This window comes from Myxine glutinosa, chromosome 1 (assembly GCF_964187855.1).
Source record: "Myxine glutinosa chromosome 1, kmMyxGlut1.1, whole genome shotgun sequence".
Classification (NCBI taxonomy): domain Eukaryota; kingdom Metazoa; phylum Chordata; class Myxini; order Myxiniformes; family Myxinidae; genus Myxine; species Myxine glutinosa.
This window is the reverse complement of record NC_136261.1, coordinates 334,555,151-334,576,962: the sequence shown is the minus strand read 5'-3', so window position 1 is coordinate 334,576,962 and position 21,812 is coordinate 334,555,151. Positions and strand designations below refer to the sequence as shown.

General features: G+C 47.7%; 1 protein-coding gene and 1 non-coding gene across 2 annotated transcripts in view; one reads left to right on the top strand and one right to left on the bottom strand.

The window, feature by feature from the left end:
- The window catches only part of LOC137412267 (USP6 N-terminal-like protein), a 1,021,586-nt gene that overhangs the window by 583,168 nt on the left and 416,606 nt on the right, over window positions 1-21,812 (bottom strand). The window lies entirely within an intron of this gene.
- On the top strand, window positions 10,612-10,685 carry TRNAT-AGU (transfer RNA threonine (anticodon AGU)). Its single transcript has one exon. It is a non-coding gene; the product is annotated as a tRNA-Thr (tRNA).

The window sequence follows — 21,812 nt, the reverse complement described above, 5'->3', positions numbered from 1 at the left end:
TATATGGTCCGGCGCTCAGCTGATTAGTTTTTGGTGGCGATCGGCCTTGACCTTCATGGTTAGCGCTGGAGGTCGAAAATTATTGACCCCAAGGTCAAATTTTGAAATCGTAGGTACCATATTGAGTAATACCTCATATGAATGCCCTTGATGAGTGCTTCCCAGATCTGTAAACAGTTTGACGCTATGACGTCATTTGATGACGTCATGACGAAAAAACGGAATTTTCATGAAAAAATTATTTCCTCAGTTCTCATCAAAATCTTTCAATATTTCATGTGCGTTGGTCATGAAGACATACTATTCACCATACGAAATTATTAAGGTCAAGGTCAAAGGTCAAGGTCACTTTGCAGTCAATCATGGAGGTCAACGAAACCCTTATTTTTTGAGTAACTTTGATCTTATGATCTCCAAACTTGGTGGGTATATAGGGTGTGGTATGGCGCTCAGCTGATTAGTTTTTGGTGTCGATCGGCCTTGACCTTCAAGGTCATTTTGAAGGTCATTCAATTTTGACCAAAAGGTAAAATTTTCAAGTTTCAGTTACCATATCGAGTAGTACCTCAAATTGAAGCCCTTGTTGAGTGCAAGGTAAAATTTTCAACTTTTAGGAAACATATCGTGTAGTACCTCAAATTGAGGCCGTTGATGAGTGTTTCGTATAAATGTCAAGCTTTAGACATTATATAAATGACGTCATTTGGTGACGTTATAAGGCAAACACGTATTTTTCAAGGTCACTCTCTAGAACGATTATCATCGGAATATCTCGTGGGCAGACATTCCTCAAAGAGTCGCTTCTAGTGGATAGCAGTTCTGTTCACCTCAGTGTGACCTGAAGCAAGTCACTCATGTTCACATTTTGGCAAGCTACGGTTCACCCTGTGGGTGACATATGTTCATTGTTTTTTTGTTTATATTAACCATTAATCTAAACATCAATATAAGTAAACAATCAATCACTACAAGTAAACATCAATACAATTTCCTTAGGCATACACCGTCATCCTGCAAGACTCTGATCACAAAACATTTCGTTGGTCATTGACTCCTTCCATATTGTTAATTCAATCTATTTCATTTGCATCACAAATATCTTTGTAAAACAACACTTCACCATCACCAAGATACAACAATTTTGCTTCACCATTTTCAAGTTTTTAAGGCATCTGCAACATCTGGCAAAAACGTTTCCCTCCAAACAAACGTTGATTCTTTGTTTGAAAGGAAGGGCTGATCACTTGTGTTTGAATTCAGGTATGAAACATTTTCTTCTGTCTTTATAAACACCTGCACTACTTCGTGTAGGATTTCGCTGTTATGGTAACGGTGCGGAGTCATAGACTGACCCTGCTCTCCATGTAGCATTCTTGCCACTCTTGCTGTGAACCATAATGATTCCTTGAACAAGGCCTTCGCCCAGTTGTAGTCGACTTGCCTCCTCCCTCATTATGAGTGGGCAGCAAGTGTTGGTGTAATGTTGATTGGCCAGCAAGATGTGGAACAGGGATGCCGGATGCATCCACACTGATGTTGGGACCATGGTGTTCAGGTCATTCATGATCCATACCAGGAGCAACCAGCAGAATCGTGCACAGCTGTTGTGACAAGGGCACAGCCGTTTTTTGCAGCTACATGCTGGTTCCCCGGACGTTGGTGAAGTAATAACATATGTCCCCGCATTTCACAGAGGTTGCAGGTAAAATGTCGTTGTCCTGCAACTTCTGATGTGATGAATGTTCGAAGCCTTCGAACAAGAGTAAGTGATCGCCTTTCTTTCATATGTTGCAGTGTGATCCAGGCAAATGGTCACATAAATTTCCTTGGTGAAGGTAAGCATCCATCTCCAAGTTACACGGGAGAATGTTTTCATCATTCTTTGAGAAAGAGGGTGTATGCCACGATTAACTTCATTTTTTTAGCCACAAATTTTCTTTCTCGAACGTCTTCCCAATTCCGTTAGCACCCCCTTCAAATGTGATCTCGTCTTATCCTTATGCTCAGTCACATCTGAATCTGCTTTCTGCACACACTGAATCAGATAGGGTACATCTTACCATGAAATCAGCATAATTATGTATATCTTCTGACAGTTTCACATTCAACAATTTGTTGTTTTCCCTTACAACATTCAAAAAGTTATATTCATTTATATGCGTCACACAAGTAATATTCAATCAGGTATGTATTTTACTACTAAACTAAGAATAGCATCCACAATTGCTTTCAGGTTAATATAGTTCAAAATTAACTCGCGCAGGTATTTTAGCACTACTCTAAGAAAATAAATTGTATATGATTACAATCACAAACAGGAATATCTAATTCCCACCAAAAATTTTCCCAAACCAACAAATTAAGCATAATGTATTATTACCATAATTCCTCCCCACTTTCCTTTTCCCTTTTTTTTTTTTTTTTTTTTTTTTCTTAACATTGTGTCACTCGTGGTGATATGAGTTCACTGATCTTGTAATTGACACAACTCATAACATTGTCGTTATGCCATTATCTTAATTCTACTGTATTCATTTGCAACATCACTTGATTTAATCTTTTAATCTCAGTATTTATGTCGCCATAAAAGTCTTCCTTTTCTGGTTCCACATTTCTTTCCTCATTTGTCACTTCATGCGTTATCATCATGTTGTTGGTTACCTTATTCAAACACACCGTCACTAAGGCTTTCAAGCAAGCCACCACTAAAACAATTGCCAATATAACTACTAAACCAACAAACAAGTCTGCTACTCCTTGTATATATTCATACCTATGACATAATTATATGTCGATGACATTCAACATTATATACCAAACTAACAAGCTTCCTAAAAGGTAAATAAAGAAAATCCCTTAATATGTAACATAAATCAGATTATTTGTCTTACCCTGATCCCCCTATCTCCCGGGGTTGAACTCAATCCCCTGATCATGAGTGTAGTTGTGATACATTTTTTCACTCATGTTGTATTAATATCAGCAGGTAATTGTATGTCATGTAGGCAAATAAATGTCACTATCCCAAGTAGGAATATCACATGTTGAAAATGTAATGTTTATCAATGCAAGGGGTGTTAAAATGTAATTCAAATGACTGTAAATCACGACTATCATTTATCTGCCACTGAATGTTCTGCTGGGCTGCTAGGTGCAGCCTCATTTTCTATGGGATCGTCCACCTTAGCCCCATGTGCTTGCTTGCAATGAGAGGCATGAATCCAACTTTCTATTTTGGGTCCATATTTTTTGTTTTTTATTCTTATCAGTCTCCTATGGTTTATCATTTCGTTCCAAGATACCGCAACCAAAGGTTTTAAACAAAGCTCTACTAAACTATTTCCAATGTGAACAAAAAATGCCAGTGAAACAATGATTCGAAGAATTAACTTCAAGGGGTCAATAAATTTATTCTATAACCAGATCTAATTTTCCCATCCAATAGTTTGCCTTGCCACATGTCATATTATAACACTTTAATAAACCTTCGAAAAATGTTTCCCATCTCAACAAATTTCCTTTTTACAAATAGCCATGTGTAACTTACGTATTTAACTACAATTTCCTCTCAATTTGTTTGGCCTAACTGGCCGCAAAAGTGGCTGCCAGCATGCAGTACCGTTTTTTATCTACCAAGGAAGTGTTCGTCCACACAAGACCTCTACCAAAATGTTGTTTGTAAAAACAAATCTGGGATTTCCGATTACATGGATGCACACTCTCAGGACATTTTCAGGCTGCTGTTAACAATCCACTATGATAAATTAATTCCTTTACCCACAATCAAATAATTAGTACAAATTGAGGATATTATCCCTCTGACATTCATTTATAGATTCATTATGTTGGATCTAATATATATATATATTTTTTCCCAATAATTTTCCACTGCTGTAAGGAAGAACAATAGCTCTCATAAGTCTTAGTAATATCGTACTTCATTTACCCAGCATCGAATAATTTATTTACTATCCTTTCTCATCTGTTAACCAGTGACTTTGCTTGAACTCCAGAACTCAAAACTCACAATAGTTCAAACCAGCAAAATTTCCTTTACTATTTTCCCATATCATCTATGCCTTATACACATCCATACATACAGCCCAATTTATATTCTGATAAAATTCAAGTTTATATATATATAAAATCCGTGAGCAGAGTACTCTGGGAAGTCAGTGTAAGACCTCTCCAAAATTTGGCTAATTTTGTACTCCCACATTTTTTATGAAGCTCATCCATAAATAGCTTTGATTCTCATATAAATTCAATCACAATGGAATCCCAAGATTACTCCCAATTTTTACTATTAATGAATAGCTGCTCATAACTCAGCAAATCAAATCTTTATTCTCCATCTCCCTTGACAAAAGTGATAATTTTCATAATCAAATTATATTTCTATTTTTTATTTTACGAATTCTCTCGATATGCGATCCCATCCCCATGGAACCATCTATTTTCAGACAAGGCACACTGTCGGTGTCAACAATCTTGTAAGATTGATACACAAAAACAAAAAACGCTGACACACAAAATACCCACACACACATGCATTATGCGTATTTGTTTGCGTTGGAACCCTTATTTACAGATCCGGATGGGTGTCAACTTTATTTCAATTTCTCAAAATTTGGCCTTCAATTTTATAAGCGCTAATACACAAATGGACCAAAACGTTTATTCTTTGTCTGTCTCTCTCTATGTCTCTCTCTCTCTGTCTGTCTGAATATCATCTTTATCTCTGTCTGTCTCTCTCTATGACTTTCTCTCTCTTTCTTTCTGTCTCTCTCTATGTCTCTCTCTCTCTCTGTCTATCTGTCTGTCTGTCTCTCTCTATCTGTCTGAATATCATCTTTATCTCTGTCTGTCTCTCTCTATGTCTCTCTCTCTTTTTCTTTCTGTCTCTCTCTCTCTGTCTGTCTCTCTCTATGTCTCTCTCTCTGTCTATCTCTCTCTCTGTCTGTCTGACTCTCTGTCTGTCTCTCTCTGTCTGTCTGAATATCATCTTTATCTCTGTCTGTCTCTATGTCTCTCTCTCTCTCTTTCTTTCTGTCTCTCTTTCTGTCTCTCTGTCTGTTTGTCTCTCTCTGTCTATCTGTCTGTCTGTCTCTCTGTTTATCTCTCTCTCTGTCTGTCTCTCTCTATGTCTCTCTCTCTCTGTCTGTCTGAATATCATCTTTATCTCTGTCTGTCTCTCTCTATGTCTTTCTCTCTCTGTCTGTCTGAATATCATCTTTATCTCTGTCTGTCTCTATGTCTCTCTCTCTCTCTCTTTCTTTCTGTCTCTCTTTCTGTCTCTCTGTCTGTTTGTCTCTCTCTGTCTCTATGTCTCTCTCTCTGTATATCTCTCTCTCTGTCTGTCTGACTCTCTGTCTGTCTCCCTCTGTCTGTCTGAATATCATCTTTATCTCTGTCTGTCTCTATGTCTCTCTCTCTCTTTCTTTCTGTCTCTCTTTCTGTCTCTCTGTCTGTTTGTCTCTCTCTGTCTATCTGTCTGTCTGTCTCTCTGTTTATCTCTCTCTCTGTCTGTCTCTCTCTATGTCTCTCTCTCTCTCTGTCTGTCTGAATATCATCTTTATCTCTGTCTGTCTCTCTCTATGTCTTTCTCTCTCTGTCTGTCTGAATATCATCTTTATCTCTGTCTGTCTCTATGTCTCTCTCTCTCTTTCTTTCTGTCTCTCTTTCTGTCTCTCTGTCTGTTTGTCTCTCTCTGTCTATCTGTCTGTCTGTCTCTCTGTTTATCTCTCTCTCTGTCTGTCTCTCTCTATGTCTCTCTCTCTGTGTCTGTCTGAATATCATCTTTATCTCTGTCTGTCTCTCTCTATGTCTTTCTCTCTCTGTCTGTCTGAATATCATCTTTGTCTCTGTCTGTCTCTATGTCTCTCTCTCTCTTTCTTTCTGTCTCTCTTTCTGTCTCTCTGTCTGTTTGTCTCTCTCTGTCTATCTGTCTGTCTGTCTCTCTGTTTATCTCTCTCTCTGTCTGTCTCTCTCTATGTCTCTCTCTCTCTGTCTGTCTGAATATCATCTTTATCTCTGTCTGTCTCTCTCTATGTCTTTCTCTCTCTGTCTGTCTGAATATCATCTTTATCTCTGTCTGTCTCTATGTCTCTCTCTCTCTTTCTTTCTGTCTCTCTTTCTGTCTCTCTGTCTGTTTGTCTCTCTCTGTCTATCTGTCTGTCTGTCTCTCTGTTTATCTCTCTCTCTGTCTGTCTCTCTCTATGTCTCTCTCTCTCTGTCTGTCTGAATATCATCTTTATCTCTGTCTGTCTCTCTCTATGTCTTTCTCTCTCTTTCTTTCTGTCTCTCTCTCTCTGTCTGTCTCTCTCTATCTCTTTCTCTCTCTGTCTGTCTGAATATCATCTTTATCTCTGTCTGTCTCTATGTCTCTCTCTCTCTTTCTTTCTGTCTCTCTTTCTGTCTCTCTGTCTGTTTGTCTTTCTCTGTCTATCTGTCTGTCTGTCTCTCTGTTTATCTCTCTCTCTGTCTGTCTCTCTCTATGTCTCTCTCTCTCTCTCTCTGTCTGAATATCATCTTTATCTCTGTCTGTCTCTCTCTATGTCTTTCTCTCTCTGTCTGTCTGAATATCATCTTTATCTCTGTCTGTCTCTCTCTATGTCTTTCTCTCTCTTTCTTTCTGTCTCTCTCTATGTCTCTCTCTCTGTCTATCTGTCTGTCTGTCTCTCTCTATCTGTCTGAAAAGCTTATTCATTTTTATTTTATTTAAATCCCCCTAGCCGTTCCAAAATATAAGCACATTGCAATGGGGGAAAATATAAAAGTGCATTTTTCCCATCCAATTTGACTGAGAAAAAATATCTGTATATACTAATTTCTTTGTCCGCCGCCTTAATCGCACACCTTGAGCGGGCAGCTCAGGGGTACGTCTTCAAGTGCTAAACACATGTACCAGCCTTGTACATTCCACGGATCCTGCACCAAATTTTCTCATACTCACTCAAATTAGATCCATTGCACATATCTGTTCATGAAATTTCACAAATGATCACATATAATTAATATTGCAATGACCTCTAAAGATTCCTAAATCATTCCACTTGTTCAAAGAACGTTCATTTCGCAAGAAAGAGCGGGGGCAAGAGACAGGTAGCCGAAATGGAAATGAGGGACAATGAGGGACAGTGAGGGAGTGTCGGTATGCAATTTTCATCCAATCGCCATCTTTCACAATAATTCTGGACCGGCATGAGATGGCGTTGTCTGTCATTAATTTATATGTTAATCAAACGAGTTTTAGAAATGGCGGGAAAACTGAAAAAAAATTATTTATTTATTTATTTAAAACGGGTGTACACGATTGTACACGTGTACGGACCTTACCGAACCTTACCGAACCGGCAAACAAATCGCCTCATGGTGCACTTCATGAGCCGATTTGCCTGCAGACCAGAGTAAGGCTCTTAACACCCAGCGTATAACGTACGCATCCTCGCAAACACACGAATAATAGAATCATTTAAAACGTTCCATCCGTGACTTTTACCTCGGACGGTCGTGACAAAAATACGTTTACACTCCTTGGATTGTCGTTATGTTACCTATAGCGCGGTATTGGTGCGTAGAGAAACCCACCACCACCTCCTCCACCATGTCTGTACACAAACTAAACACAGGTTCGTATATCATAATGGACAAAAAAAACAAGACACACTTACCTTTTAAAGATCTTGTATGTGTCCAATTGATTCCAGCGGTGCCTCCATATTGTCGTGGAGGTGTGATAGGGACTCAAGACGCCAATGGTCGGAAACAGGTTTTACAAAAGGTCATGACTTTATTAACTGGTTGTTCACTTCATTCCAATACCAAATAACTACCGTTTAACTCAATGGACCAGGTAACTCTATCCTGATAGTCCCTCTTTCGTGGCCGATGTCTTCTCCGCAGCGCCGTACTCGTGGTACGCGTTCATTCCGTCGGGCAGGGCTTCTGAAGATGAGTGCTCCTTGACTCAAAGTCTCTTCTGTTTATATGGGCAAACTTCAGTTAATCCTCTGTGCGCTGAAATCGTAATCCCTTCTCCGCAGCAATGTTACTCAGTCATCCTGCTCGCCTTCCTGGCACCAACTCGCTCCTCCCTGCTGGGAATTTGCTTCATCCTCTTTGCATCCCGATGAAAGACAATAGTACGGGCTTGGGAATGTGTGTTAGCCCGGGGTCGTGCTAAAGCTACACAACAGGACTCCCAGCTTCGACAGGGCGAGATGCATTCCTGACATTCTTACGACCACCTGCTCGTACCTTGGTTCGTTACCAGTTCCAACCAATGAGTTAGACTGAGTTACACTTCCACATAGGTCTTTCGAGACATTCGAGTACTTTGGGTCCTCGATCTGGATCTTTGGGGTAATTTGTGTCTTAGGGGTAATTTGGTGTCCACTGAGTCCTCAGGGTCTTTAAAGGGTTATGGGGTCTTTTCGGTCTTGTAGATTGTTTGTGTGTTTGGGGTCTTTCGGATCTTTAAGGGTCTACGGGGTATTTTTGGTCATCTTGTTCTTTCAGGGTATTTTGGATATTTTGGTTCTTGGGGTATTTTGGGGTCTTTGGGGTCTTTTGGTCTTCTGGGTCTTTTCGATCCTTTCAGTAACCAGGATATTTTGGGTCTTCGGGCTCTTTTCGGTCTTAAAGGTTATTTGGGTTTTTTCAGTCTTCGGGCTCTTTTCAGTCTTCAGAGTCTTTTCAATCTTTTCGGTCTCTGGGGTTTTTAACGGTCTTTGGGTTACTTTGGGTCTTTGGAGTATTTTGGGTCTTCATGGTTGTTTGGGTCTTTAACTGTCTTCAGAGTATTTTGTGTCATCAGGGTCTTTGTGGTAGTTTGGGTCTTTAAGTGTCTTGGGGTATTTTGGGTATTTGGGGCCTTTATGGGTCTTTGGGGAATTTTGGGTCTTCAGGGACTTTTAGGTTTTTGTGGTCTTTTGGATCTTTAAGGGTCTTGGTGTCTTTGGGGTATTTTGGGTTTTCAGGGACTTGTCGGTCTTTTACGTCGTGTGGGTCTTTTGGGTCCTTGGGGTCTTCGGGGTCTTTAAGGGTATTTGGGGTATTTTGGGTCTTCAGGGTATTTAAGGGTCTTTGGGGTATTTTGGGTCTTTGGGGTATTTTGGGTCTTTGGCGTATTTTGGGTGTTTAACAATCTTCAGGGTCTTTTTGGGTCTTCGGGGTATTTAAGGGTCTTTGGGATATTTTGGACCTCTGGAGTGTTTATGGGTTTTCACGGTCTTTAAGGGTCTTCTGGGTCTTTGGAGTCTTCATGGTCTTTTGGGTCTTTTGGGTATTTAAGGATCTTGGGGCCTTTTGGGGTTTTGGGTCTTTGGAGTATTTTGGGTCTTTGGAGTCCTTGGGGGTCTTCTGAGTCCTTGGGGTATTTTGGGTCCTCTGGGTCATTTTGGTCCTCGGGATTGTATGGGTCATTTGGATCCTCGGGGTCTTTTGGGTCTTCAGTGTCTTCAGGGTCTTCAGGTATTTTGGGTGTTTGGGGCCCATTGGGTCTTCAGGGTCTTTTGTGTCTTTGGAGTACTTTGGGTCTTTGGAGTCCTTGGGGGTCTTCTGAGTCCTTGGGGTATTTTGGGTCCTCTGGGTCATTTTGGTCCTCGGGATTGTATGGGTCATTTGGATCCTCGGGGTCTTTTGGGTCTTCAGGGTCTTTTGGGTCTTCTGGGTATTTTGATTGTTTGGGGTCCATTCGGTCTTCAGGGTCTTTTCGGTCTTTGGGATATTTTGGGTCTTTGGGGTCCATTGGGTCTTAGGGTTTTTTCTGTATTTTGGGTCTTTGGGGTCCCCAGGGTATTTTGGTTCTTCATGGTCTTTTGGGTCTTTAACAGTCTTCAGGTGTTTTGCTTATTTTGGGTCTTCGGGGTATTTTGGATGTTTGGGGACCATTGGGTCTTCAGGGTCTTTTCAGTCCGTTGGGTCTTCAGGGTATTTTGGATCTTCAGAGTCCTTGGGGGTCTTCTCAATCCTTGGGGTATTTTGGGTCCTCTGTCATTTGGGTCTTTGGGATTGTTTGGGTCTTTTGGATCCTCGGGGTTTTTGGGGTCTTTAGGGTCCGTTGAGTCTTCAGGGTCTTTTCAGTCTTTTGGATATTTGAGGTATTTTGGGTCTTCTGCGTCCTTGGGATCTTCTGGGTCTTCATGGTATTTTGTGTCTTTCACAGCCTACAGGGTATTTTGGGTGTTTGGGGTCCATTGGGTCTTCGGGGTCTTCTGGGTCCTCAGAGTATTTTAGGTCTTTTAACCGGTTGACACACAGTCGTGTTCAAATATTGGCCCTTAACCCCCCCCCCCCCCACCCCCCCGGCCACCCCTCCTCCAAATTCAAATCCTTCCAAAAGCACTACTCAAAGCCATCACAACCTATCCTTATGAAGCGGGACAGACACACACACACACACACACACACACACACACACACACACACACACACACACACACACACACACACACACAAACACACACACACACACACACAAACACACACACACACACACACACACACACGCTGTTTTATATGGTAATATATAAATAATAACAATTTAAGACAGCGATCAGGAATAATGTCTCCTTTGAGGAGATGAAACATTAAGGCTAATGTGTATGTGGCGCCGTGGCTTAGTTGGTTAAAGCGCCTGTTTAGTAAACAGGAGATCCTGGGTTCAAATCCCAGCGGTGCCTTTTTTTAACCACACTCAGTGGTGTAATAGTTGGAGTGACTAAATTCAGATCATGTTAGGAGGGCAGTCGGCTCAAACAACGTTGGAGTACCATGAAAGACTTCAAAATGGAGCTGCTTCTTTGCTTGATGCTCAGAGCTTGAAAAGGTAAAGCAACCACAGCACAGTCTTGATGGGCCTAATGGCCTCCTCCTGCCTTGAAGTTTGTTGGTCGGGCAGCCTTATCTTCTATGTAGTAATACGCTTGATCGTCTGTCTGTGTGTAACATTCCGCTCCACCCATTAGTAGGACCTGAGTGGGACCTGACTCCACCCACAATTTCAACCTGAAAAATCATAGAAGCCGCCATCTTGGTTCTTACTGCGATGGGAAGTGAATGACGTCTTCAGAGCTGTCCCATTCTCAATCGTCATGCCCTCCCTATAAATTTCCCCTTCTCTGTAAAATAACGAGTTAAAAGGATTTTGATCCGATAACAATCATGGACCTTGTAAAGATAGGCCTCAAAGGTCGAGGCAGCGGTCTGTTGTCTATTCACTGCCCAAATAATTATATGGCATTCTCTCAAACAGGGCTTTTCCCGTGGATGTTATTCAGGTCCTTGCTAATCGTTCTCACTATTTTCTCTTTTACAACTCAACAAGGACCAAACACCCACGTATCAGTCTTTGTCAGAGTACTTCCTGGAATCTCACGACATTGTAAAAGAAAACATCCATCATCATGAACTTTTTATGTTGTGCATATTGTTATGAATTTTGGCGTAGTAATATATCGATTCAGGTAGATCTGTATAGGTAGATGCTCCGATGATCGGGGGGTAGAAAGAACCATTTCAATGTACATAAGTCAGGGACCTGTTTGGCCCGGATGTCGGATTAAGCTTGTATATTTGTGGTCATACGAGGATGGCCTTGTGCTAACTCGTGTACAGATTATATTAATTCCCCTGTGTGTGAGACCTTGTGATCTATCCGTTGTCCCTTTTGGCACTGCACCATAGACACTAGTCAGGTCCATGAGCACCAAACATACTAATATTAAATCCCCCCCACAATAAAACCTAACCGGAACCCAGATGACGCAATTGGGCTGACAACCCCGACTTGGCAGACAAACATAGCACAGGTAGGTCAGGAGCCATGCCCAGAAGGACTCACTATTGGGCAGGAGTCGACCAACCAAAGGCCAGAGTACGGAAGGACTTGTGATTGGCCAGGGGCGGAGAAAGAAGCGACCTGCTGATTGGTGGAAGGAAGCGATGCACAGATTGGCCACCAACAGATGGCATGAGGGAGAAACGACACGGCCATTGGTGGAGAATTGGGCAAGTGCGGGTGGCCTGCGGGGGTTGGTGAAAAGGACTGATGACGTCACGACTCCGTCAATAAAAGAACGCTCTGAAGGACATTTTTCTCCTCTCTTGCTCTGGACCGTTTGCTTGCCCTGGACTTCCCTTGCATTCCTCTGTACTCTCTTGCCTTCTCTCTTGCTTGGCCCTCACGTATTCCTCTGTCATCGACTCTCTTCTCTTGGTATCGGACATTGGCGAGCGACGGTGTGCGGGACGTGACCTGTGGTTGCGAACCGAGGAGAGATTGCGTGCAGGGTGTTCGTAAAAAGGCAGAGCATCAAGAACGAAGAGCCGCGGTTTCCGTGCCGCATTCGTGAGGAAGGGCACAGCTGAGGAGCGGGCTGCATGCTCGTTCGCCTTCCGCGGGGAGCTTTTATCGAGGCCTAGTGAACAAGGGCGCGTCGAGGCCTACTTCCCGCCAACACCCAGGCGGTTCCCGCCAACACACCGGACGAGCTGACCAACCCCGACGAGATCCCGAGTGGTTGAGCTAAGCCCACACACACACACACACACACACACACATGACGCTTTTATTTTCATTTAAATTCTCTCCTCGTGTGTGTTATGAGTCTAGTGTGATGGATCCCAAGTTCGGACATTTATTTGAGCGTCACGTTTTCCTTGTTCTCGGGTTCCGTTAAATAAACCTGTTTATTTTTGTACATTTTAAATCCGGTTTTCGTTTGAGTTCCTTTTCACAGGGTGAATACATCAGCGAAGTCGTCCAGGTATGTCGGTACTCTTCTTCCTCATCGCGTATCATCCACCATCAATTTGAGTTCAACGCCTCCATTAACGCTCGTTTCCATCCGTGACGCTCCCGGTATTGACTGAGAGCAGTCACGTGACAATATGCATCAGGAAGAAGGTAATTCGTTTCAGTGTTATGATCACCAGACGTGATATGTTGTTCTTGCTACTTCTTGTTCTTGCACCAGACATCTGGTGAAGAAGTCTTTTGTCATGTGTCGGCTGGTAAAGAACAACAGGACGCAGCTCATGAAAATGTGACATGTGACCATTCCCTATGTTATAGCTGGGCTATTTGAGAAAGTAAGAAGATACTTCTCCAAGTTTGGCATTGTTACATTAAAGCGCGGCGTTACGCGCGCTGCTTGCGAGCAAGGAGGAAGCGGACAGGCGGTAACTTATAAGCGTCTTTATTTCAGGAGCTCACTGTAACACTAGCCTGCTCAGGGCTGCGCGCCCCCTGTATATCCTCAGGCCACGCCTACCCCTCGGGCGTGGCCACCGCCCACTTGGTGCGCGGAATGATGTCACCACGCCAGTGGGCTTTTGTGTCCGCCACACGCACCCCCCCCCCCCCAGAATTCCCGCGCACCTGGAGGGCCAGTTTGCGGGGCGGACGGATGACCCGGCCGAAGCGCCCCCTGGCGATCGGCGGCGTCCGGGGTGCAGGGATTCCAGGTGGGATGCCCCTGGCTGCCCCTGGGATGGGTGCAGGACCGGGGGGCGGCGTGGCGGCGGGGCTGGGCGGTGCCGGGGGTCCGCCCGCAGGGGGGCGGCCCCGACGCTCTGGTCGGGCCACTGGCGGTGGATGGTCCACGTCGAGGTGGGCCGGCTTGAGGCGGTCTACAGAAACGCGGTCAGGAGTACCGCCGATGTCCAGGGTGAAGTGCTTCGCCCTGGTCTCCAGCACGCGGAAAGGCCCATCGTACAGGGGCCGCAGTGGTGTCCGGTGGGCATCGTGGCAGACGAAGACGTACTCCGCCGTGCGAAGCTCCGGGGCGACGTGCGTCGGTGGGTGCCCGTGGCATGCCGTTGGCACCGGGGCGAACCTCTGGGCGGTCTCCTGCAGAGCGGAGCGCTGCTGTGCCGCGGACCATGGTGCCGTGGATTTGGGGAGGAACTCGCCCGGCACCCGCAGCGGTTGCCAGAAGACCAACTCCGCCGCGGATGCGCGCAGGTCCTCCTTGGGCGCCGTCCGGAGGCCCAGCAGGACCCAGGGGAGCCTGTCGACCCAGCCGCCGTCGCGGAGGGTGGCCCGGAGCGCGGCCTTCAATGAGCGGTGAAATCGCTCACACAGGCCGTTAGCCTGGGGGTGGTAGGCCGTGGTTCGGTGCAGCCGGACCCCGAGCCCCTGCACGACTACCCCCCAGAGCTCCGAGGTGAACTGGGGGCCGCGGTCGGACGAGATGTCTGAGGGGGCGCCGAACCGGGCGACCCAGGTGGCGATGAAAGCCTGCGCGACGTCCGCCGCCGTCGTCGACGCCAAGGGCACGGCCTCCGGCCACCGGGTGGTGCGGTCCACCATGGTGAGGACGTGGGTGAAACCCCGTGAGGGGGGCAGAGGTCCCACCAGGTCCACGTGGACGTGGTCAAACCGGCGTTCCGGCACCGTGAACGGGGCCAACGGGGCCTGGGTGTGCCGGTGCACCTTGGCGCGCTGGCACGCGAGGCACGTCCTGGCCCAGCCGCGGACGGCCTTCCGGAGGCCATGCCAGACGAACTTGTCGGCGATCAACCTTTGGGAGGCCCTCGCGCCCGGGTGGGACAGGCCGTGGATGGCGTCAAACACCTGGCGCTGCCAGCCGATGGGCACGATGGGGCGAGGCCGCCCGAGGGAGACGTCGCACAAGAGGGCCGCGCCCGCGCCGTCGAACAGCACCTCGGTGACGCGGAGGCCCGTGACGGCGGTCCGCAAGGCCTGGACGTCGGGTTCAGCAGCCTGGTCCGCTGCCATCCGGGCATAGTCGATGCCGAGGTGGACTGCGTGGGCGACGGCCCGGGAAAGGCAATCCGCCACCGGGTTGTCCTTCCCCGCGACGTGCCGGATGTCCGTCGTGTACTCGGACACGGCCGAGAGGTGACGCTGCTGCCGGGCCGACCACGGCTCGGTGACCTTGCCCATCGCGAAGATCAGCGGCTTGTGGTCGATGAAGGCCGTGAACGCACGGCCCTCGAGCAGATGGCGGAAGTGCCTGACCGCCAAGTGAAGCCCGAGCAACTCGCGGTCGAAGGTACTGTAACGGCGTTCGGGCGGGCGAAGCTGCCGGCTAAAGAACGCCAGCGGTTGCCAAGCTCCACGCACCCATTGCTCGTGCACCGCGCCCACCGCGTAGTCCGAGGCGTCGGTGGTGAGGGCGATCGGTGCATCGGGCGCCGGGTGCGCGAGCATGGTGGCGTTAGCGAAGGCGAGCTTCGCGCCCGTGAACGCCGTGTCCATCTGCTCGGTCCTGGTAACGTCGCCTTTGCCCGGCTTACCTCGGAGAGCTTCGTGCAGGGGGCGCAGGAGCTGGGCGATATGGGGCAGGAACCGATGGTAAAAGTTCACCATGCCCAGGAACTCCTGCAGCCCTCTGATCGTGCGGGGGCGCGGAAACCCCTTCACCACCTCCACCTTGGCCGGCAGGGGGACGGCTCCGTGCCTGGTGACACGGTGCCCCAGAAAATCGATTACGGCGATGCCGAACCGGCACTTTGCGGGGTTCACAATCAGGCCATGCTGGCCCAGGCATTCAAAGAGTGTGCGAAGGTGGCGTAGGTGCTCTTCGCGGTACGCGCTGGCGACGAGGATATCGTCCAGGTAGACGTAGACAAAATCCAAATCGCGCAGGACGCTGTCCATCAGTCGCTGGAACGCCTGAGCCACATTCTCCAGACCGAAGGGCATCCGCAGGAACTCGAAGAGTCCGAATGGCATGATGACCGCCGTCTTCAGGATGTCCTCTGGCCTGACGGGGACCTGATGGTAGCCGCGTATGAGGTCCACCTTTGAGAAGAAGGACATGCCCGCCAAACGGGCGGAAAAGTCCTGAATGTGGGGGACGGGGTAGCGGTCGGGAATGGTGGCGTCATTGAGACGGTGATAGTCCCCGCAGGGTCGCCATCCCCCGCCGGGCTTCGGCACGATGTGTAGCAGCGATGCCCAAGCACTCTCCGAGCGCCGAACGATGCCGGGTCGCTCCAGGGTAGCGAACGCCACTTTTGCCACCGCCAGCTTCGTCGGCTCGAGGCGGCGTGCCCGGGCGTAGACCGGTGGCCCGACGGTGGGGATGTGATGGGCCACCCCGTGCTTGATGGCCCCCACCGAGAAGGTGGGCCGTGTGAGGGCCGGGAAGCCGGCGAGGAGGCGGGTGAATGCGTCCGCTGCCGGAAGCGTACAGATCAACGTGGCCGGAACCGAACCGTTCGGCAAGCCGCTTGGCAAGCCGCTCGGCGAGCCGCTCGTTGAGCTGCTCAACGAGCTGGGCAGCGCACAAGCGAGCGAGCTGAACGTCTCGGCCTGGACAAGACGTCTGCGCTTTACGTCGACCAGGAGCCCATTAGTGCACAGGAAGTCCGCGCCAAGCAGTGCCATGGGCACGTCGGCGGTGACGAACGTCCATCGGAAGACCTGCCCTCCGAACCGCAGAGAGAGGCAGCGTTTTCCGTACGTACGGATGGGCGTCCCGTTCGCGGCAAGCAGCGCGGGGCCCCCGCCCGCGGCATGCTTGTCTGACGTACCGGCGGGAACGACACTCACCTGCGCTCCCGTGTCGCACAGGTAACGGCGCCCGGATAAGGTGTCCGTTATGAACAGCAGGCTGCTCGAACGGCCGGCGCTCATCGCCACTATTGAGCGCCGGCCCGGGCGTTTCCCGACCTGTTGAAGGAGCATGGCGGATGACACTGCCGAGCCTCGTGGCCGAACTTGGTGTGGAACCAGCACCAGGTGGTGGAGCTGGAGGAGCGTGGCTGCCTCCGCCACGCCGGTGGAGTTGGCGGTTTTCCCCACGGTGGCGGTTTTCGCCGCGGCGGTGGGCGGGGCGTGGCGGCGGTCACGAGGTGCGTATCAGCATGCTGCGTATGCTGTGTAAGCTGATGCTGTGGATCAGCATCATCAGCAGCATCAGCCTCGAGGTCCGTGACGGCCGCAAAGTACCTGTCCGCCTCGGCTGCCAATGCTCGGGGTTCCGTTAGCACGGTCCCGGCCAACGCGAGGCGAACCTGCGCTGGAAGTTGGCGACGGAAAAGCGCCCGGAATAGAGAACCGGGGGCTTCGTCGCCCAACAGTGACAGCATATGGTCCATTCAGACCGACGGGTGCGTGTTGCCGAGCTCGGGGAGATCCAGGAGGCGGTCGGCCCATGCGTCGTCCGTGAGGCCGAACGTGGCTAGGAGTAGCTGCTTGAGTGCCTCGTACTTGTGGCCGTCCGGTGGGTGGCGAAGGACGGACACAACTCGAGCGGCCGTGCCGGGCCCGATGGAGGCGATGACGTGGCAATAGCGCGTGTCGTCGCCGGTGAGGCGCCGAAACTGAAATTGGGCTTAGGCTTTGACGAACCAGACTTCGGCCTGGGCCTCCCAAAATTCGGGAAGTTTGATGAAGTTGGCCATGGCAATGGCGTCGTGTGTGGAAGGATCGCTCTGGCAGATCCAACGTCGAGGTCACCAGTAAAGCGCGGCGTTACGCGCGCTGCTTGCGAGCAAGGAGGAAGCGGACAAGCGGTAACTTATAAGCGTCTTTATTTCAGGAGCTCACTGTAACACTAGCCTGCTCCGGGCTGCGCACCCCGTGTATATCCTCAGGCCACGCCTACCCCTTGGGCGTGGCCACCGCCCACTTGGTGCGCGGAATGATGTCACCACGCCAGTGGGCTTTTGTGTCCGCCACAACATCATATAAACCCAACAGAAGTCTTCCCAGGCAATTAATTCATGTTAAGGACAAGATGCGGAAGAGAAGGAAACGTCCCTTGGTGTATGGCATCAGATGTAGAGACCCATCATGCACGGAGACCTGCATTGGAGGCCCATATGAACCAATATCTTCGTGCAGCTTATGAAGAGGCTTTGAACTCTGCTGTATATACGCACTTGAACCTGCAGGGTCACAGCTTTGATAACATTCAAGTGGTGAACTTAGATAGAGAAAAAAAATGGCTAGAGGTGTAAAGGAATCCATTTTGGAAAGAGTTGAATCACCATCTCTCAATAAAAGGAGCGCTTTGCGATTTAATCAGTGACGTACGTGGGACAAGTCTATAATATCTCTTCCACGCTGTCTGCAGTCGTCACGTGACGCCCGGATTTATCCACAGACCAACTCCCCTCACCACCTGCGGATGTCACGTGACGATTCTCAAGCCTCTTCTTCACTTGAAAATCTGCAGTGACCAAGAAGAACAAGTGAATCCACTTGGATTCCGCCCAGGTTGGCACATGGAAATTATGATGTAGCATAATTATCATCTCGGGTCAAGATTTGAAATTATGCCATGGTTTTTGTAAAATTGCTACTAGTATTCACATTATGTTCACATTCATTCACATTCACAGGGTCCTCTGGGTCCTCTGGGCATTTGGGTCCTCTGGGTCATTTTCTGGTCTGGGTCTGGCAAATTTTCATTGACATTTGCCCAGTTTCAACTTTTATTGACCCAGAGGGTCATTTGGGTCCTCTGGGTCATTTGGGTCCTCTGGGTCATTTGGGTCCTCTGGGTCATTTGGGTCCTCTGGGTCATTTGGGTCCTCTGGGTCATTTGGGTCCTCTGGGTCATTTGGGTCCTCTGGGTCATTTGGGTCCTCTGGGTAATTTGGGTCCTCTGGGTCATTTGGGTCATTTGGGTCATTTGGGTCCTCTGGGTCATTTGGGTCATTTGGGTCATTTGGGTCCTCTGGGTCATTTGGGTCCTCTGGGTCATTTGGGTCCTCTGGGTCATTTGGGTCCTCTGGGTCATTTGGGTCCTATATTCCTATCCTATAACATATATATCCTATAACCTATCCTATATATATCCTATATCATATAACATATATCCTATATATCCTATAACATAACATATAACAAATATATCCTATATTATGTACTAGCGAGCGGCCGCGTACCAGCCAAAGGGGTAGCCCATGGTTAGCCTAAATATAGATTTGATGACGTCATGTTTACACATCTGAGCGACAGAAACTGTCTACACATCTGAGCGACAGAAACGTCTACACTGTTGGAGCTTCACTTTTGGAGAGACAGAAATTCTGGGTCATTTGGGTCCTCTGGGTCATTTGGGTCATTTGGGTCCTCTGGGTCATTTGGGTCCTCTGGGTCATTTGGGTCCTCTGGGTCATTTGGGTCCTCTGGGTCATTTGGGTCCTCTGGGTCATTTGGGTCCTCTGGGTCATTTGGGTCCTCTGGGTCATTTGGGTCATTTGGGTCATTTGGGTCCTCTGGGTCATTTGGGTCCTCTGGGTCATTTGGGTCCTCTGGGTCATTTGGGTCATTTGGGTCCTCTGGGTCATTTGGGTCCTCTGGGTCATTTGGGTCCTCTGGGTCATTTGGGTCCTCTGGGTCATTTGGGTCATTTGGGTCATTTGGGTCCTCTGGGTCATTTGGGTCATTTGGGTCATTTGGGTCCTCTGGGTCATTTGGGTCCTCTGGGTCATTTGGGTCCTCTGGGTCATTTGGGTCCTCTGGGTCATTTGGGTCCTCTGGGTCATTTGGGTCCTATATTCCTATCCTATAACATATATATCCTATAACCTATCCTATATATATCCTATATCATATAACATATATCCTATATATCCTATAACATAACATATAACAAATATATCCTATATTATGTACTAGCGAGCGGCCGCGTACCAGCCAAAGGGGTAGCCCATGGTTAGCCTAAATATAGATTTTATGACGTCATGTTTACACATCTGAGCGACAGAAACTGTCTACACATCTGAGCGACAGAAACGTCTACACTCTTGGAGCTTCACTTTTGGAGAGACAGAAATTCTGGGTCATTTGGGTCCTCTGGGTCATTTGGGTCATTTGGGTCCTCTGGGTCATTTGGGTCCTCTGGGTCATTTGGGTCCTCTGGGTCATTTGGGTCCTCTGGGTCATTTGGGTCCTCTGGGTCATTTGGGTCCTCTGGGTCATTTGGGTCCTCTGGGTCATTTGGGTCATTTGGGTCATTTGGGTCCTCTGGGTCATTTGGGTCCTCTGGGTCATTTGGGTCCTCTGGGTCATTTGGGTCCTCTGGGTCATTTGGGTCCTCTGGGTCATTTGGGTCATTTGGGTCCTCTGGGTCATTTGGGTCCTCTGGGTCATTTGGGTCCTCTGGGTCATTTGGGTCCTCTGTGTCATTTGGGTCCTCTGGGTCATTTGGGTCCTCTGGGTCATTTGGGTCCTCTGGGTCATTTGGGTCCTCTGGGTCATTTGGGTCCTCTGGGTCATTTGGGTCATTTGGGTCCTCTGGGTCATTTGGGTCCTCTGGGTCATTTGGGTCCTCTGGGTCATTTGGGTCCTCTGGGTCATTTGGGTCCTCTGGGTCATTTGGGTCCTCTGGGTCATTTGGGTCCTCTGGGTCATTTGGGTCCTCTGGGTCATTTGGGTCCTATATTCCTATCCTATAACATATATATCCTATAACCTATCCTATATATATCCTATATCATATAACATATATCCTATATATCCTATAACATAACATATAACAAATATATCCTATATTATGTACTAGCGAGCGGCCGCGTACCAGCCAAAGGGGTAGCCCATGGTTAGCCTAAATATAGATTTGATGACGTCATGTTTACACATCTGAGCGACAGAAACTGTCTACACATCTGAGCGACAGAAACGTCTACACTGTTGGAGCTTCACTTTTGGAGCGACAGAAATTCCCAGGCAAACGCTATAACGCACCAGGTTTACAACCTGTGCGTTAATAACGCACCAGGTTTACAACCTGTGCGTTAATAAATACTCACAGAAACATAAGCTTTACCAACTGGTTAATCCAGATTTTTTTTCTGATAAAAACATTTCCTGTTTTAATTTGATTGTTGGAATAATAATGAACTGCAGAAATTTATTCGGGAGGGAAGAGGACAGCTTTCTCCAAAACTATTGATGAATAATCCTTTACCCCAACAAATTTACCTCACGCTTATGCTAAACATGTACTTAGGAAAATAATAACTATTGCTAAACGATACTATCTTAACCCCTTAAAGCCATTTTCGTAACAATACGGTGCTGTTGGTGAGTATCACAAAACCGCTCAACCATGGTAACTTGTGTTATGTATTACCTCCCCAAACCCTGGTTATGGTGCACCTCAGAGTCTCGGGGTGGAACACGGCAGAAAGATTTGTTATTTTGATTGTTCTAATAAACCATGGTAAAACCACATCAATGCAATTGTAGAACAAAACAAGTACAGTAATTGTATTAGTAACTCTCACATACACAATAATAACACTTAAATAAAGTACAATGAAAATGTCACTTGCATCAAATGAACAATACATATGATGGTACCATCATTCCCCCAATGCTCTCAAAGCAATGAACTCACGATACGCGAAACGTGAGTGGAATGTAGCATTCCCCAAAGTCCGCGCACAAATCCTAACGCGGCAAAGGTTGAAATAATGCAGAACGGCAAAACAACAGGCAGGTATTGGCACGGGTGTGGATGAGGAGTTACGAGGTGAGAGGTCGATATGAGAATTGAGCCGATATCGAAACCAACGGCAATCCACACGATGATGTCGATATGGGAATCCCAATGACAAAACAAGATGCACCAAGCAGACAACCTCATCGAGGACAAAATGGCGTATCGACCTGTAATGGAGGCGCTGGCTCCCTCCAACAATAACTCACACTTGGTGATAAAACCTGAGTCACAGGTTTAATTGCAATCACAATATGTGACGATGTCGCGGACAATCCCTTTCCCGGGAAGCCTCAACTCATTCGCCACCAATATCAAAAAAGTCCGCTCGCAGCCTCGATGCGATTCAAGGCTGTATCTCTCTCATGGCCGTCTCCT